Source organism: Salvia miltiorrhiza, chromosome 7 (genome assembly GCF_028751815.1).
Source record: "Salvia miltiorrhiza cultivar Shanhuang (shh) chromosome 7, IMPLAD_Smil_shh, whole genome shotgun sequence".
Taxonomy (NCBI): domain Eukaryota; kingdom Viridiplantae; phylum Streptophyta; class Magnoliopsida; order Lamiales; family Lamiaceae; genus Salvia; species Salvia miltiorrhiza.
Window position 1 is genome coordinate 23404931 of NC_080393.1, and position 13961 is coordinate 23418891.

A 13961-nucleotide genomic window follows, 5' to 3' on the forward strand; every position below is an offset into this window, starting at 1 on the left:
ACCCCCCCAAATTTTTTTTTTTGAAAATCAGTTTTAAAAAAAAAAAAATTTTGGGGGGGGGGGGGGTGGGCCAGCAATCAGAAATTCAGTTTTTGAAAAAAAAAATTTTGGGGTGGTGGGGGTGGGGCAGGGGTGGGGTGGCGAAACTACCAGATTTATTAAAATGAAATGCATTTTTTGTATAATTTAATGCATTTTTATGTGAAAACTTTATGCATTTTTGTTTGATTTTATATGCATGTGAAACATGCCTATTTTTGGGGGGTGGTAATGGGGAGGGTTGGGGGGTGGTGTGGGCTGGATTGGGGGGTGGTATGGGGTGGGGTGGTGAAAATACCAAAACTGGAAAAATTAAATGCATTTTTCTGTTCAAAGTTATGCATTTCATGTGAAAACTTTATGCATCTTTGTGTGAAACTATATGCATCTAAAATATATCTATTTTGAGAAAATCTAAAAAATATATATATATATATATATATATATATTAATTATTAAATCCGAAAATTACATTCCAATTTTACCCCTCCAGATTTTGCCTTGGAATGCTTGGAAGCTCCTTGCCACGTGTCACCATCTTGATGCGCCACATGTCATAAATGTGTGGTCAAGATTTGGATCTAGGGATCTATTATAAGCATTGGGATCTATATGATCCCATTCCTATATATATATATATATATATATATATATATAGGGAATGGCTAAAATAAGAGCATTTCGTAAGATATAAAATAAGAATCATTTTCAGCCCTTAGATCATCAAGATCTACGGTTGATTCGTAATCCTGTTGGATGGATTTATGGTCCTGAGTTCGAATCCCAAAGGTAGCAAGAATTTATTTTTCACAATTCATACCTTTATACAGCAAATTCATACGTGTTCTACATAAAATTCATACATTAAAAATTGCTTTTATTTCTTATTTTAAGATGTGCTCTCACGGTAGCCCACCCCTATATATATATAGGGGGCGGTTATTCAATAAACCACCCTTATTTTAAGAATTACGAACCAACAAAAATGCATGAATTTTATGTATAACACGCATGAATAAACTGTATAAAGGCATGAATTGCGAAAAATAATTTTTTGCTACCTTTGGGATTCGAACTTAGGACCATGAATTTATCCAACAAGGTGATGAATCAACCGTAGATCTTGATGATCTAAGGGCTGAAAATGGTTCCTAATTTATATTTTAAAAAACATTCTTATTTTAGTCTTCCCCTATATATATTAAAATGCATTTTCTATAAGACAAGGGAGAGTGGTAGGGGTGTGCAAACCCAACCCGGACCCGCCGAACCCGTCCGAACCGACGGGTTCGGTCCGGACCGAACCGGCCCACTATAGGTGTTTGGTCCGGGTTGGGTCTTATTTTTAGGACCGATTGTTTTCCGGGTCGCGAAACCCGGCGAACCCGGAACCGACCCGTGGTATTATAAATTTAATATTTAATTTTTATATGTAGTAATTAATATTTATAATAATAATAATAATAATATAATAGTAATCTAACCCTAGAATACTATTACTGTTCTGCCACAAATTCAATTTGAATTTTAAATCTTCAAACCCATCTAATAGCACTAGCAATGCAACTTAGGATTGGATTGAAGATTTCATATTTCTTTTTATGAACTTCAATGCTTGGATTATTATGTAATAGATTGATTGTGATTTATGTTTTTTTTTTTTTGTGATTGTGGATTGCGAATATTTGAGACTATGATATGTGTTTTGATATCGTATTTTTTATGTTTTAGATCTGAAAAATAGGTGCAAAAACAGGAAAAAAAGAAAAAAAAAAAAAGGTAGGTTATTAGCGGGTCTGACCCGGACTGAACTGAACCCGTTGCTCGGGTTCGGTCCGGTCCCGGGTCGGCCCGCTCGAATGTTTCGGTCCGGGTCGGTCCAAAATTTTGAAATTTTCGGGTCTCCAAACTCGGCGGGTCGGTCCGAGTTCGACCCGCTGCACACCCCTAGAGAGTGGATAGAGAAGAGTGAAAAAGCTAAATAGAAAAGTAACATTCTAGATAAATGAGAGGAGGAGAGAGAAGAAAAACGAGAGAGGAAAGAAGGGAAACAAAAAAAATGTGTTACTATTAATTAAAAAATATCATAATTTTTAAATTGTGTACGATTTTTTTTTTTTTTTTTGGGGGTGGGGGAGCGGTGGGTTTGAACCCTAGACCTCATTGTTAATAGACATGAGATCGCACTGTTTGGTGTCCTTTGGGGGCATGGCCATAGGTATTCTATATTCAAATCAAGTGGAAAAATTTAAATATCATTACATGTTGATGATTTTGATTGGTTTTTTGTGAAAACTTTTACACATTTTTTTATATAAGTATGATTGTGTCAGAAATATGCAAGAAATTTTTTAAAAAGAGAACGATTTGACAACGATCATTCAAAAATCCAAGTAGCCAATGATTATATCATCTAGCCACCCGACCAAATGATCTAACCGCTCGTACGATTAGATGGATTTTTGACTCATAGATGTCAAATCTTTCCTTTTTCAAAACGTGTCAAGAATGTGTAAGATGTCGTATCCAAGTACAATAATTATTGAGACATTAAAGGTAATTTAATTAATTTGGGTATAAAATGCATATGTTTATAAAAGATGATATTTTTCATATAGACTTAAATTTAAGCATGAAAGCATTTTAAATTTTCACTCAAAAATATTTTCCTTTGAAAACTTTAAATTATTATATTTTATTTGTTTAAAATCTATTTTTATTACTTTTACACCAAATTAAAGATGAGTGTAAATTTAAAATGCCCTAAATCTTAAGTTCTATGTTAAAAATGTCATACTTTATAAACTTAAACATTCTATGCCTTAAAAGACTATCTTTCCCTTAAAATATCAACATCAATTTTAATCTCTTACACATTTCATATGTGTTTTTTGCTTTTTCAAGAAAAAAGATTGATTTTGATCGATGATATTAGTTGTTAAATAAATTTAAACATTGACTTTATCATTTTTTTGGGCAGCGTAATTCTATTTTTTTAAAATATATTTAACACATATTTGATTGTGCACGAGTTTTGTTGTATGTGATATAATGTGACCGACCGTAGATTTAAGGCATGAAGCCGAGCCTCTGAAAATACAATATATTTTGTAATGCACTCCAATATATTCCCTACTCTAAAAAATCCTCGGCATGGTTGTATCCTTAAATTAAAAAAAATATATTTCATATTTGATAGACATAAAGCCTAATAAATAGGGGATACAACCGATCATTTTTTCGGGAAGGAGTATTTCTCACCCATATATTTTATGGGGGTGATTACATATAAATCCATAACGTTTACCTGAAATTGATTTTTACTCTCAATTTAAAAAATCGACTTCTAAATCCATAACTTTTTATTTTTTGTCTCAAATTTGTTCGGTGACCGATTTTTTTCTTACGTCGGCGCCGAAAATAACACGGTGGTAGCCGGAATTGACACGTTGTCACATTTATGACATGTGAAAAAAATTTAAAAAAATAAAAATAAAAATAAAAAATACACATCAACATCTTCCCCAACCTCCCCCACTATCAAACCCTTTTTCCTCCCCCCACCCGGCAGCGCCGCCCCCTGCACAATTTCGGTGTTGCGCATACGGCCGATGAGGTGGAGGCGGCATCGTTCTGCACGTTACTAAAGTCTGCTCCCACTGCAGCTGCTTACCCTGGTGCTGCGCATACAGCCGACGAGGTAAAGGCCGGCATCATCATCTTCCCCAACCTCCCAAACCCCTGTCGGCCCTTCCCCAACCCCTCTCCCGCTAGACCCTTCCCCTTCCCTACCCTTGCTGCCGCTACTTCTCCCCACAGACGCAGACATCAACCAACCTTCCCCACAAGCACCAACAACACAATCTCGTAGCCCAACTCAAAATCGACAAAATGGGGCGAGAATTTCCCAAATTGGAAGAGGAATTTGAGCTCAGTTTGGAGCTATCCATCGGCGATTGCTACACCAAATCAGAACTCACGAATTTAGAGAGAGAAAATTCGAGATTTGATTTTTCCTGTGACAAAGCCAAATTCGATGCCAAGGTAGGGGGCCAGAGCGAAGAGGCTAGCGGCGAACGCGGTGAGGCTGTGGTGGCCATGGAGAACGCGGCGTCGCAGCGGGGGATGGAGAAGGCCAGGTTCATGGAGAAGGCAACAGCTCGTTTCAGTTTTTGAAATTAGATGGGTGGTGGTGGTGGGAAGGGCTGGCGAGGGGTCTGCGACGGGTCTGGGGAGAACTACACTTTTCGTGAGAATGTGATAACCATTACAATTAATGCACTCGAAGAAAATAAAATATCAGCTCCTTCCAGGATTCGAATCCAAGTGATGCATTATCCAGCAAAATGATGCATCCACCGCAGATCTTGATGATCGAAGGGATGAAAATGATTTTTCATTTTTATTTTATCTGGTGGTTCTTAATATATATATATATATATATATATATATATGTGTGTGTGTGTGTGTGTGTGGAGGTTCAAATAAGAATTTTTATTTAAAATGAAAACGGGAAACGATTCTCAACATATGGATCAGAAGGTCTACAGTAGATGCATTATCTTGATAGATGAATTCATCATCTGAGCTCAAATTCTAGAGGGATGATTTTTTTTTTCGAATGCTAGTAATTACACAATGAATACAATAACTTTACACGCCAGTACAATGTTCCTAGTTCTCATTTTAAATTACAATTCACTATAACCAACATATATATAGAGAGGAAGGTTCAAATGAGAACCGATATTTAAAATGAGAATGGGGAACCATCCTCAATCCTTGGATCACTAATATCAACGGTAGTTGCATCATTTAGATGGATGAATGCACCATCTGTGTTCGAATCCTAGAGGAAGCAATTTTTTTTTTTCATTTTTTCCCGAATGCAGTTAATTGTACAATGAATGCAGTAACTTTACACGTCAGTGTAGTGTTCTTAGTTCTCATTTTAAATTTGAGGTTTTCACTATAATCAACCCCTATATAGAGAGAGAGAATGATTCCAATGAGATCCTCATATATGGTGAGATCTTAGATTGATTGTAGGTGTTGATTTAATATCTTATGGCTAATATTTAATATCTTATGGCTAATATTCATCTGGAGGGGGGGGGGGGGGAATTTACCTGAGTTCGAATTCCGGAGGAAGTGAAAATTTTACTAATTTTTTTAATATCGTTATTCAACATTATATACTGCCTTCTTCATCACTATATAGTGGTTTATTCATTAATAATAATACCAATGCAAAATACCTACTAAATAGAAATTATAATTTGTATTTTATAAAATAATACAAGTAATATTAAATATGTATGTAAGTAAGAATCCTGAAAATGAGGAAAAAGAATACCTAAGAAAAATTTGGGAATAAAAATCCTGTAAAATTAGACTACTTTCCTTATTTTCAGGATTCTTTTTACTTTCCCTGTTTGATAAAAATTTAACCAAGCATAAGAATTTAATATTTGAAATCTGATTATTTTCCCAGGACATAATCCATGTCACAAATATGCCCTAAATGAAAAATTTACTCATTTAACCCTTCGAAAATTATCAGCAATAAAAATATAAAATAAAATTGAAATTAATCTCAATCAATAATAAATTAAAATAGATGGACAACTACATTCTTATAATAAAAATGATTCTTATTTGAATCTCTACCTCTACCTATATATATGCTAACTTTTTATTTTAATATACTAATTATTATTTAGTTTTAGCACCCTTGAAATTATTTTTCCATGCTTAGACATCCACAACAATAGGGGTAGAGAGTAGTGGATCGAGGATTACGTGGAAGGTACAAGGGCACGAGGAGGTAGCGAATGCGTGCGAGTGCGACAATCTAAGGCTTATGATCGATTTTTATTTGGGTGATTCTATTTATAGCCCTCATTTTACTCTTTGTAGCCCATTTTAAAAATTAATAATAATTTATTATAAATTTAATATTTTACCCTATATTCTATAGCCCGATTTTCTTATAATTGCTAATTGTTTATGACGAGCCACAATTTTAACCCATATATATACTTTTACATCTTACAATATTTTTCTATTTAATATAAAATGAAAAAGTCATGTAACAAGATCCTCTATCTCGATCCGTACTCCACATGTGATCTTAGTTAATGGCCGTCACCATCATGAAGGCTGCTAATCATTTATAGCCATTACCCAAATCAACCAAGGAAAGAGCAAACATTAACTGTACACCAGTAATAATTTACTCCCTCCGTCCACAAATTAATGCCCTACTTGGGTCCTGGCACGGAGACTAAGAAAGCTGAAAAAGGTGATGTGGATGAAATATAAGGGTAGTTGACTAAAGTGATAAAGTAGTTGACTAAAGTGATAAAGTGATAAAGTGTAGTAAATATAGAATATAAAAGTGAAAAAGGTGTTTGAAGGTGGGTCCATTAGTGGCAAAGGGTAGTAAATATAGAAAAAGTAGGAGAGTAAAAGGGTACAAAAAGCAAAACAGAGCATTAATTTGTGGACAGTTTTTTAAAGCCAAACAGGGCATTAAATTGTGGACGGAGGGAGTAATTTCATACTCCCTCCGTCCCGTTAATAAAGACACATGTCTTTTGGGCACGGAGATTAAGGAGAAGTAATTTAAGTGATAAAGTGTTGTGGCCCACTTAGATTAGTGTATTTCATTAAATATGTTTAGTAAATTTCTTTATTTTTATTTTGAGTTTCATATTGATTTATAAATTTATGAATTTCGAAATTTTAAATTAATTTAATTACATTTAATTTTTTTTTCGAAATTAGTTGTCTTCTTTTTTTTCACATTGCACATAAAATTCAAAATAAATCTGAAATCCCCAAAATCATACACCCAAATCAGAAATAAATCTACAAATTTGGATCCCCAAATCATACACCCAAATCATCAAGAAACAGAAATTGAAATCGCCATTTTCAAGGCCTACTTCATTTTTCTGAAAAGTAATTTTTCATCTCATCTTTGAAAAGCAATTTTCATTCTCATCCTTGAAAAGAAATCAAAATCGAAACCAAAAAAGGGAAAGGTCTTCATTAGCAATTCAATCGAAATCGAAATCGCCATTTTCCACTTTCAATCGCGGTTGCGGCTTTGCTGCGGTCGCCGTAGACGAGAGAGAGGCGACGAAGCCATGACTGATTTTCTCTAATGAGGTCGAGAAGGAGAGCGGCGATGATGCGAGAGAAGCTGGAGGTGGGGAGGGAGGTTGGGGTTTGGGTGGAGATGGAGCTCGACTGCTTCAATGGAGTTTCTTGGCGAGTTTGAGAAATGGAAAGATGTGGTTGTGGGCTAACCATGGGAAGATGGAGCTTTACATGTTTCTTGGCGAGCTCTGGTTGGCGGCAGCAAGGGCGACGACCCTATCGAGAGTCCGATGGTGGGCTCGCCTACCGTTGTTTCGCCGGAGATTTTAGGGAGGAACCGACGGTGCTGTTCGCCGGAGAGGGGAGAACATTCAAGAGAGAGAGAAAAAGATGGGAGGCGGACGAATTTTGTAGATTTTAGGGTTTGGTTAGTTATTTATAGTCTAATTAGTGTTAAATTAAGTAGTGTTGTTAAGTTCTAATTATTTCCCAAAATAGAAGTGTGTCTTTATTATTGGGACAGCCCAATAAGAAAAGTGTGTCTTCAATAATGGGACGGAGGGAGTAGTATATCAGGAAAAAGATAATACGAGAACTTCAGAAATTTTATTACACTACTTCCTAGCTGGATAGCTCGTCCTATTTCTTATCTTATGCTCAGGAATTATTAAATATTAAATAACTTTCCTTCATTAAATCTATTTTGACCATCGGGTAAGGTGATAAGTAACCAACAGTAGATCACCCTTTTACACTGTGGCTGCCCTCTATTATTGTAGGCTATAATGGTTTTTTTTTTAGGGCCAATGTATAAAGTAGAGCTCTATAAGTATTTTGGAGTCATGATTTTTTGTAATTATTTTTGAAAGATATTTAATAATATTGATAAAGTAACAATTTATTAATTTAGTGACTGTTTTGTTTTCTAAATTTTAATTAGCAGATGATGATTTAGATAAAGTTTTATGTTAAAATTTAGTTGACTGATGCTTGTCTAAATATAGTGTGTTGGGTTTTACTGAGAATGCATCGTAAAAAAAAAAACTGCATAAGTCAGTATATAGTATTGCATAAACTGTTTATAATGACTGCATAACGAAATTCAATTAATTGATAAAATTTTCGTTTCTTCCAGGATTTAAACCCAAGTAAAAATTCACCATATAAATAAATATCAGTCACAAAATTAAAAATCCAACATTACAAATTTATTCTCATTTCTCATCACATTTGTCCATTCTCATTGAATCTTTTCCCAAACGTATTAATTTAACTAATCGTAATTAATAATTCATGTATTTGAAAACTAACACTCCCTTGTAGCTAATTAATTAAATATATTCATATGGTAATGGAACTACTATGTAAACCTTAATATATATATATATATATATATATATATATATATATATAGGGAAGAGCTAAAATAGGAGCATTTTTTAAGATATAAAATAAGAATAATTTTCAGCCCTTAGATCATCAAGATCTACGGTTGATTTGTAATCCTATTGGATGAATTTATGGTTCTGAGTTCGAATCCCAAAGGTAGCAAAAAGTTATTTTTCACAATTCATATATTTATATAACGAATTCATACCTGTTCTACATAAAATTCATACATTAAAAATTGCTCTTATTTCTTATTTTAATGTGTGCTCTCACGGTAGCCCACCCCTATATAGTTCAATGGATACCACTAAATATTCAAATAACAGAGATCAAATTTCAACAGTTGATCTTATTTAATCTAACGGTCAGCATTTATTCACGCCATGTTCAAAAGGATTTTTTTGTTGAACATATGCAGGGTCAAATCCCACAACCTAAAAAAAATCAGCATTTATTCACGCCATATTCAACGAATTTGATGAATGTTCAACGGAATTACTAATATGTTCAACGGATTTGATGAATGTTCATCAAATCCGTTGAACATGGCGTGAATAAATGTTGATTTTTTGGGGGTTGTGGGATTCGACCCTATGTATGTTCAACAAAAAAATTCGTTGAACATGGCGTGAAGAAATGCTGATCGTTAGATTAGATAAGATCAACGACTGATATTTAGTCACTGTTCTTTGAATATTTAGAGGTCTCCATTGATATATATATATATATATATATATATATATATATATATATACACATGGAAGGGCTACCGTGATAACACTTTTTAAAATAAAAATATTTTTTAATGTACGAATTTTATGTAGAACACGTATGAATTCATCCAACAGGGTTACGAATTGTGAAAAATAAATTTTTGCTATCTTTGGGATTCGAACTCATGACCATGAATTCATCCAACAGGGTTACGAATCAACCGTAGATCTTGATTATCTAAGGGTTGAAAATTGTTTTTATTTTAGCCCTCCTATATATATGGTTGAGTTTTATAGAGAATTATCTTTTTGTTCATCATAAACAAATCTATACATTTTACGAACAGATCAACATAAGTAATGAACAGACGTATTTAGTAAAAATAGAGAAAAACTCGCCACCAACTTGATTCGAATCCGGCGCAAATTTATGTACATACGGTACATTGATTTGTTCATCAAAATTATAGATCTGTTCGTTTTTGTTTCACGAATTCTTATTCTCTAAATATTTAGCATTCTCTGTTGAACCTCTCTCTCTCTCTCTATATATATATATATATATATATATATATATATAGGGAATAGTTCAATGGAGGCCACTAAATATTCAAATAACAGATACCAAATCTCAGCCGTTAGATCTTATCTAATCTAACGGTCATCATTTATTCACGCGCATGTTCAACGGATTTTTTTGTTGAACATAAACAAGATCGAATCCCACAACCCCCAAAAAATCAACATTTATTCTAGCCATGTTCAACGGTTTTGATGAACGTTCATCAAATCCGTTGAACATATCAGTAATCCCGTTGAACATTCATCAAATCCGTTGATCATGGCGTGAATAAATGTTGATTTTTTGGGGATTGTGGGATTCGACCTTATATATGTTCAACAAAAAAATTCGTTGAATATGCGCGTGAATAAATGCTGACCGTTAAATTAGATAAGATCAACAGCTGAGATTTGGTCTCTATTATTTGAATATTTAATGGTCTCCATTGAATGCGATTGTTAACTTATAATTAATATATTTTTTTTTCCATTTAATGACGGGATATTTGTAGTTGTTCGTCGAGTTGTGCGAAGAAACTCGCATGTCTAATAAAAATTAAGGGCTTCAATTTCATCGGAAAGTGAACTTAATTTGGTGAAAATTGTAAATAATTTAAAGTTTGTGTATTTGAAAATAATATTTAAAACTCATGAAAAAATTAAAATTAGGACAAAAATTATACAAAGAAAAGACTAGATATATTTAAACTTGGGATCTTTGCCCCAAAATATATGAACTTTGCTCGAATTCTTGTTTTGCATCCTAGCTTTCCATTGTTGCGAAAAAATATACCAACTTTAAGATTTGTCTAAAATTGCACATTTCCATGTCTTGAAAATTTAGATTAACCCCTTTTAAATGAATTATTGCTAATTCACCCCAGAAAATTTGGTCTTAAGACAATTTATACCTAAAACACGAATAAAATTGGGCTTGAATGGTATATAGGCTGGAAACTTTCCTCGTGCCCGATAGATTACCTGGTAATCTGGGTCTGGACTGTGAGACAACGCCACGTACTTTCGAGCAAAAAACAGTTTAAAAGATCCTTGTTCAAAATGGTATCAGAGCGGGTTTTTATAGAGGAATTATTTAATTTTTAGTTTATTATTAACCCATGTGGGAGGAGACTCCATTAAAAGTTTATGGATCCGGACGAGTGTCCGAGATGTGTACACTACAGGAACTCTCTCCAAAATTTGGAGATAGAAATCAGTCACTTTATAAGTGACCTTAGATGGAACAATCGAGCCCTCGTTACCAACCTAAGACGAGGAGGAGATATCGAGCTTATTCGCGATATTGTCGCGAGCATACAGGGCTATCATCAGCACCTTATGAGAATGGCCGCGGCTAGAGCGACCATTGAACAAAACATGGAGGAGGCACATTGGTCTCACGACTAATGGATCCAAAAGACAAGGCGGGAGTAGCTTTTCCAGGCTACCAAAAGATCGAGCCAAGCTCTTCCGACAACGTCAACTTGCGGGAGATCCAAAAGACGGTGGAATATTATGGCGTCAAGCTATACGATCTACCGATGGAGCTGAGCAGAATATCACTCAAACAAGAGGAAATATTATCCCTCTTGCGTGATATCCAGAAAAGAATTAAGGAAATCGAAAGGCGAAAACCATGTTCCGGGAAAATTCGGAAGCAATGGACCAACGACCCGACGAATTCCCCTATATTTGAGGCAGCACCCAAGGAGTTGCAGCCAAAGGATATAATCCGAATCATGAAAGGCAAATATCATGAATAGCCTTGACAGAATCGGATTAGAAGATCTACAGGAGTTAGCAGAATCCTTTGCTAACCTCAATATGGTTGATCTAAAGATGAACCAAGGAGATGAGGTGCCCAAACCCGAGCACCAAGAAGAAAGCTCGTCAAAAAGGGGTGGGGCTTCAGACGATGCAAGCCATTACCAACGAACCAGAAGACGCAGGCCACAGATGCGGGATACTCCTGTAGGAAAGGCCACACTTGAACCAATCCATCCCTATGGGTTGATTCTCAACATCGACGAAGCCAGTTTCAAAGATTGGGAGGATCTGATCGACGAATGGGCTTCATCATTGAATATCGTAGTCACCACAATAGAATACGATAAAAAGGAGTTTGCCAAAATCTTCGAAGCAAGTCTGGCAGGAATGGCAAAACAATACTGGGATAAAATCGACATCTCAGCAAGGGAAGAACTGTTTACTAGCACAAAACCTTATGACATCATTAAGGAGGCTACTAAACAGATAAAGATCCATTTCTTGGGAATGGGTTTTTTCGAAGGATCCGCAGAGGAGAAGCGCAAGAAATATCATCAGGCACTCTACAATCTCAGATTAATGGTGCTGGAGCCAAAAGCTCTTGATGAATTTCTACGTCTTTATACCCTATATGTTCATATGGGGGTAGTTGATGCGCAAACCGCCAAGGATCTCTTTTTCACGAAGTTTCCAAGTCCATGGAGGGAGATGCTCATCAACGAGTATGTTTCACCGGGAGAATATCCCCTTGATAGTGCATCAAGAAGAATGTCTTATGTGCACAAAAAGCTGTCCGAATGGTGCCAGAAGGCGGCGGACCTAAGGAATCTCAAGAGATTGAGAAAACTCAACAAGAAATCTCCATTGATGTGCGACAACCTTGACCTTCCAACAGAGATTGGGGGGGAGTTGCTGTATCAAAGGAAGAACCGAAAGAAACATAGGTATCAACCCTATGAAAGAAAGTCCAGAAGGAGTTCTTGGAAGCCAAGAACTATGTGGACCAGACAGAAGGCACGCTCCTACAAGTCAGGCCAACGGAGCGGACCCTCAAGAAACCGATTCTCAAATCAAAAGAGAATCCCGGCGAGAAAAACTTTCAGGCGTACTCAAGCTAAAGCTAATGAAAGTTTCAAGGATTGCAACTGCTGGACATGCGGAGCAAAAGGGCATATTTCAACCAATTGCCCAGACAACGAGAAAAAGGAAATGAGAAGATTCGAATCCACACCGGATATCGAAGACGCTATCTTCTACCAGAAATTGATACCCGTGTATCAGTTTGAAGATATATCCTCTGATGAGAGTATATATGAGCAAGAAGAGATCTTTAGTTCTGAGGATTCGGAGGTGACCGATGGATCAACCGGAGACGAGTCAGACTAAAGAGGAACACGAGATTCACCACACCCAGAAAGAGGATCAGAATGGATTTTCAAGTCATTTTCTGATTCCACAAGAAGAGGTGGTGAATAAACTCGTGAAGAAACTCAACAGGGAAATTGGAGAAGTACAGACCTACCAAGGGTTCTCCAATGGACGATTGAATCGAGTTCTTAATAGCTTGATTCCATCTAAAAGGAAGCATCATGTTTATTTTGGGGTTACAAACCAAGAAACGGCGCTTCCAATCGAGATTACAAGTAATCAGGTGGAAATCCAGATGGTTCCGGCCGAGGATATTATCCAAGACCTGAAGAAAATGAAGCCAGAAGTCGCAAGCACGATGAAATGGATTCATATTGGAGCAATTCAGTTGGTGATCAAATCATCTCTCACCCCAGGGACTGATCAACCGATTGATGTTGCACTTTGCGACAAAAGAATTAGAGATGCTAAAGCCTCAGTTCTTGGAGCTTTTTCGGGCAATCTCTATGCCAAAAGGATTATAACAGAGTTTTACCCGCAAATCTCTTATAATCTGTAAGATTCATCCTTCAGCCGAGCCCTGACACTCTATCAGGACTACAAGAAGAAGGAGCTGATGACGGATGGAAATAGGCCATACTCACTGACTTATCAAGTCTCGTATGCCTTATCAAATTCCCATCATACGGAATTATTTCTGGGAAAGAAATTTATTGAAATTCCAGAAATATTCAAGGAAGTAGCCAAGGCGGTCAATCCAAACCGAGTGGAGACTCCTCAGATTGGGGAAATCGACATCGATGTTGGAGACAAGCCGGTGCTAAGCCATACCCAGAGTCTCAGACTGGGAGCACCCAGGCTATCATTCCAAGGAAATCGGCTAACTTCAGGGCCTATTACAAGAAGTTTCTCTCATTCGTATGAGAGAAGGGCGATCCAGGAAACCCCAGTTCCAGACATGAGAGTTAAACTTAAATGTCCCGAAGGATGGAGACAGGTTTCTACAAGAATTAATAC